Source organism: Panicum virgatum, chromosome 4N (genome assembly GCF_016808335.1).
Source record: "Panicum virgatum strain AP13 chromosome 4N, P.virgatum_v5, whole genome shotgun sequence".
NCBI classification, from domain to species: Eukaryota; Viridiplantae; Streptophyta; class Magnoliopsida; order Poales; family Poaceae; genus Panicum; species Panicum virgatum.
This window is the reverse complement of record NC_053148.1, coordinates 44,312,942-44,318,526: the sequence shown is the minus strand read 5'-3', so window position 1 is coordinate 44,318,526 and position 5,585 is coordinate 44,312,942. Positions and strand designations below refer to the sequence as shown.

The 5,585-nt window shown below is 51.9% G+C and overlaps 1 non-coding gene across 1 annotated transcript; it reads right to left on the bottom strand.

Moving 5' to 3' along the window:
* Positions 1 to 3,560: 3,560 nt before the first annotated feature.
* LOC120671754 lies at positions 3,561 to 3,667 on the bottom strand. Its single transcript, XR_005673843.1, has one exon. It is a non-coding gene; the product is annotated as a small nucleolar RNA R71 (small nucleolar RNA).
* Positions 3,668 to 5,585: the final 1,918 nt, after the last annotated feature.

Genomic DNA, 5,585 nt, shown 5'->3' with positions numbered 1-5,585 from the left:
CCTGACACTTCTTCCCCTGCTCAAGGTCCGCCTCCTCTCTCGCTGAAGTTTCCCCCAATCCTCCCCCAACTATCCGCCGCTGCGCTGAAGTGCCGCCTTCGCCGAAGCCATCAACAGCGCCGCGGCTGCCCGCCACACGACCTCCACTCCAGCCAGGCAGCCATCACTGGCCGCGTCACCTCCGCCTCGCCACTCTATCAGCCATACACCACCCGCCCCTCACTCCCTTCCCTAATCCCGCCGCCGGCCCCTTACCGGACTCCGCCCACTGCCCGTGGCTAGTGGTGCTGCCTCGCCGCAGCTCAAAACCCCACAAAAACCCTGATGAGAGCAAAATGTACCTTGTTGGAACGGGCTGACGACCTTGGTGCTCGGCAGCGAGCGGCCGCCACCAGCTGCCTCCAGGCGGAGCACGCGATCGGGCACATCGGATCGCCGGAGACTGGGAGAAGACGGGTCGGGGGGAAGGGGTGACCATCGGCAGCCGAGCGGGAATGGGGAGTGGAACGGGGATGCGGGGTGGAACAGGAGAGGGTAGCGTTGTTTCACGTGTCCTGCCAGTCGGCGCTCTCAAGACTCAGGGTGCGTTTGGTTGGGCTGCAACTTCTGGAAAAGCTGCTGTGGGCAGTGGCTGTTGAAAAAGCAGATGTGCAGAAGTGGCTATAAAAAATGCAGAAGACCGTTTGGTGGAATAGCTGTGGCTTTTGGAAAATCTACAAACAGACCCCACATGTCATTCAAAGTACACACCACCCAGCCCTCTCCATCTCTCACTAACGAGTGAGGTCCACTCGTCATCTTCTTCCTTTCTCCAAGAGCAACCGCATGAGCAGGGGACCGCCCACTGGCTCGCTTGCTGCCTATGGCTCCACCCGCCGCCATCGGCCGCGGCCCGACCCGCCACCGCTGGTCGTAGTCCCACCCACCGTCATGAGCGCCGCCGCCGTCTGCAGTACTGTGCGGCGCCACGCTCGTAGCCCGCGGCCCCGCCATCCGTGGCACCGCCCGCCACCTTGCTTGCCACTGCGGCCCCACCTGCAGCCGCCGTCCATGGCCCCTTACGCCGCGACACTTGCCGCCCCTGCGGCTGAGCATGCCAGGGCCTGCAGCCGCGGAGGTTCGCACCGGTGACAGCTCGCACCGCGACGGATCTTGCCCCAACGGCAGAAGCCGCCCTGATGGCGGCTCGTGCGCAGCGTATCTCGCCCCTAGGAGTGGAGCTCGTGGTAGCGGCTTGCGTATGGCGGAGCTTGTCCAGGGCTAGAGCCCGCGGCGGCGGCGGCTTGTGCGCAGCGAGCGGCGGATCTCGCACACGGGGTGGAACACATGCCGGCAATGGCTCGCACGCTGCAGAGCAGTGCCCGTGCCAATTGTTGACGGTCGTTAAGTGCGAAATATGACCGTCAACTATACTCAATAAAAAAGCAAAACTATACCTCTTACTCGCATATTTGTATCACTAATCTTGCTCCACAGTTGTTTTCAAGAATTTATGATTTCAGGAATACAAGTCCAGAATAAGACGCAAACACGACGAATACGCAGACAGAAGTCGCAGACGATCGTGTCCTACGTAACATGAGCAAAGGAGGCCCACAAACCAGACCAAACCGACCAACCAAGCCCCGGCATCGACCATCTGACATCAGGACCCACAGAGCAGTGAACCAGAGAAGGTCGGTAGGAAAAGGCGCCAAGGGGGGTCGGCCGACCCCACCTGTCTGCCTTTCCCGCTGATTTTTGGCGGAAAGCTTGATCCTATCCTCCTGAAGGCGGTTTGCCATGTTTTCATGTTTAGAGATGGCAGGAACCGACTTCTCAAGCTATAAAAGGGGCCTCCCACCACTCTCACCACACACACACCACTTGGAAGCCTCTCTCTCTACACTCTCTTGTGACTTGTACTCCTTAGGGTAGTGGAGCTAAGCTAGTACTTCATCTCCTTAGCGAATCCAGTCGTCCTCGGGGTCGGCGAGCAATCCTCGGCCTCTAGTATGGCTTTGTATTCAGACTTTCGTTATGCTATTCATTTAGAGTTCGTTCTTAGTTATCTTGCTATGTTCGTAGCTTGCTTAGCCTTGATCAGTGCTTTACCAAGTTATTCTAGTTGCATGCTTAGACCAGATGATCTGGGTAAGGATATCGGTTCGTTGTGATTTTGGGCTTGCCTTAGCATCTTACCTGTCCATCCGAAGGGTGGGGGACCCGGGGGTGCTAGGGTAGTGACCTCATATGCGGGCATGGTGCCCGGGTATGTGGGATCCTTCGGATATGACGGTGCTCAACGGTGTGACTGGGGTAGACTGCAGGTGGTGACAGCCTTGTCGGTCTGCCGGGAAGCTACTTCTCAATTAGCGTACTCCCCGATGTTTGGTACGGTGTAGGAGTTCATGCAAAGATGAAATGGGACTGGATGTTCTCCAGTGCGGGTCATTCTCTCCGATGTCCCTAATTTCCCAGCACCTGCAGCTGTAAGCAATGTGGCTAACGTAACTTATCTGCTAACATGAATAGTGTATTAGGAATCTTTGCCAATGCTCCCACTAATCTTAGGATTGCTTGTCTATTCTTTATTCATGAGAGTTGGCTGTTCTATGTGTGTCATATTACCCCTGATTATCCTTTATTTATCACTTACCCCTATATAGTCAGTAGTTTTCATCTTGCTCATACGTGTCATGGTTATGCAACTAAGTAAATACACTTTACACAACCTAGCCATCCTTTGGAAAAATATAAATAACGATACCCTGAATACTTCCGGGTGAAATGCTACAACGGTATATCCGTGCGCTTGCGGATCCTTCTGTAAATGTTAAGACATACCACACCAGCTTTTTCGAGGCGCCATTGCTAGGAACTAACCACTCCTAGTGGCGACGCTAAGAAATGCCAACAAGTATTTCTTGCGCCGTTGCTGGGGATGGCACTATGTGTAAAGTATATTTACTAAAGTACATAAACATGGCAATATAAGTAAGAGGTAGCTACTGCTTTTACAGGCTAATGTGTTTATCTTTTTGTTTTCTCCTGATTGGATGAAAACAGGGTAGTGTATGTCTGGTTTCTTCTTGCCGACAAATTTTGTTGAAAATCTCGAGAACCTCGTGAGAAGGGTCCGACCTCGCGTCGTTCCTCCTCCGATCTCGCAGTCGACAAGCGAACCAGTTTCCCAAGCACCATCAACTGAACTCATGGTTGAGAAGACTCCCTGCGACTTCTCCATCCCCTCAGCTACCAATGTGGCAACTGGACCCAACGTTGATGTTGGAGACGTGAACTTTGAGCTGAAGTCTAGCCTCATAAACATGGTGCAGGCTAGCTCATTCTGTGGCAAGCCAAATGAGGACGCCAACGTCCATCTCCAGAATTTCCTGGAGTTATGCAAGACCGTAACCATACGAGGCGTTACGGCTGACGCCATCAGGCTCCGCCTGTTTCCTTTCTCCCTCCTGGGGAAGGCGAAACAGTGGTTTTATCAGAACAAGGAAGCCGTCAGCACGTGGGACAAGTGTTCCACGGCGTTTCTCGCCAAGTTCTTCCCGTTGGGCAAAACCAATGCCCTGCATGGAAGAATTTCAAGTTTCCAGCAGACAGGGATGGAATCCATCCTAGAAGCTTGGGAAAGGTTGCAAGAGTACATACTCACCTGTCCTCATCATGGGATGGACGAGTGGCTCGTGCTCCAAAGCTTCTATAACGGGCTAACGACTATATCCAGAGCCCATCTTGATGCTGCTGCTGGAGGAGCCTATCTCGACCTGACAATTGCCAAGGCTATGGCCTTAATCGAGAAGATGGTCTCCAACCAGGGCTAGAACGAGGAGCGTTCCCAGCCCAAAACCAAGAGCGGAATGCATACCATCAAGGAGACGGATATGCTCGCCGCTAAACTGGACCTCCTATTGAAGAAGATCGATGAAGGGAACCGGCAACACATGCCTGTTCCCGTCCATGCTACGAACTCGTACTTTACGTGCGAGGTTTGTGGTGATGGTGGACACTCGGGGAATGACTGCCCCGAGACCCATAAAGACACAGCCTACATCAACAACAACAACACCGGGTTCCGTCGACAAGGAGGCCAGGGGTGGGGTCAACCACACCCACCATTCCAAGGAGGAGGTAACAATTTCAACTCAAATTTCAATTTAAATTTCAATTCGAACCAACCCTCCTTGAGAGACCTAGTTTTTGGCCAAGTTAAAATAAACGAATCTTTAAACAGAAAGCTTGCTGCCAATGACAAAATTTTGGAAAGCATACATGCTAAAATTGAAACTCTTTCTTCTGCTCATAGAAATCAACTAAGTTTCAATAAAATGATAGAAACTGAACTGGCTCAATTAGCCGCTGCTGCTCCTGTCTTTGAGAATGGAAACATCCCGGGGCAACCCGAATCTCCCATTGAAACTGCAAATATGGTGTCTACTGGGTGGGGCAACCTTCCCCAGTAGACTCCTCGCACTAACCATTCAGGCAGGCACAATCCCCCAAGAAATGACACCTGGAATGGCCTGGTAACAGCAATTCAAGAAGATCCAGGGGTCCCCATGATCAGCTGCTCAATCTTTGATCAACACTATGAGCATGCACTCTGCGACCTGGGGACCAGTGTCAACATTATGCCCATGGTGATATACGAGAAACTCTTATACCCTGCTCTCTCCCCAACATATATGTGTGTGCAGCTCGCAGACTCTACAATCTGGTATCCCAAAGGGATAGCCAAGAATGTCCTGGTCTGGGTGCGTGACTCCTTCGTCCTTGCAGACTTTGTGGTCATGGATATAGAGGGTGACCTCGGAATCGTGCTCATTCTTGGGCGACCATTCCTAAGGGCCGCCAGAGCAAGGATAGACGTGGGAAGAGGAGAAATCAGCATCCGCATCAGAAAGAAGAGCATGTTCTTCAGATTCAAACAGAGGGAAGAGCAGCGTATCCTAAACCGACAGGATGACAAAGGGCAGGCAATTTGGGATGCACCAGAATCACCACTACCAAGACCTAGGACCACACGATCAAAGAAAAGACATGCAAAGAAGATGTGGCATAAGGTCGCGAGCTCATCCTCGTCCAATTCTCCAGGACGAGGCGAGCAGTGGTAATCATATCAAGAGAAAGCTCCCGCTCGTCAGAGTCAAAATGACGAGCCCTTGCCGAAGGTAAATCGGTACGTATCTCATATTCTCTCTCCACAATTTTTGCTTTTCTCGATTTTTTCAATTTTCCCACTGCATATTTGAATTTTCAAAACATCATTGCATGCTAGAAACTTTTCTAGCACTTTTTTGTTTTGCACAAAAATCCAAAAAAATATTTCCGAGCATGAAAATCCCTTGAAAAATAAATTTGAACATCTTTCGAGACAAAGTTTGGCCAGGCACTCAAATTTTCAAAACATAGAGCCATTGGAGGGCAGGATGTCAGCCAGGGGCCCCACAGGGGGGCCAGCCGAACCCTAGGGTCGGCCAACCCCACCTGTCAGCTCCCCCCTGTCAGCTTTCTCCAATAGCTACTAGCCGTTATGCCCATCTTCTAGCCGTTGTGCCCGGGCTTCTCCCTTTAAATAGAGGCCGAGGGGT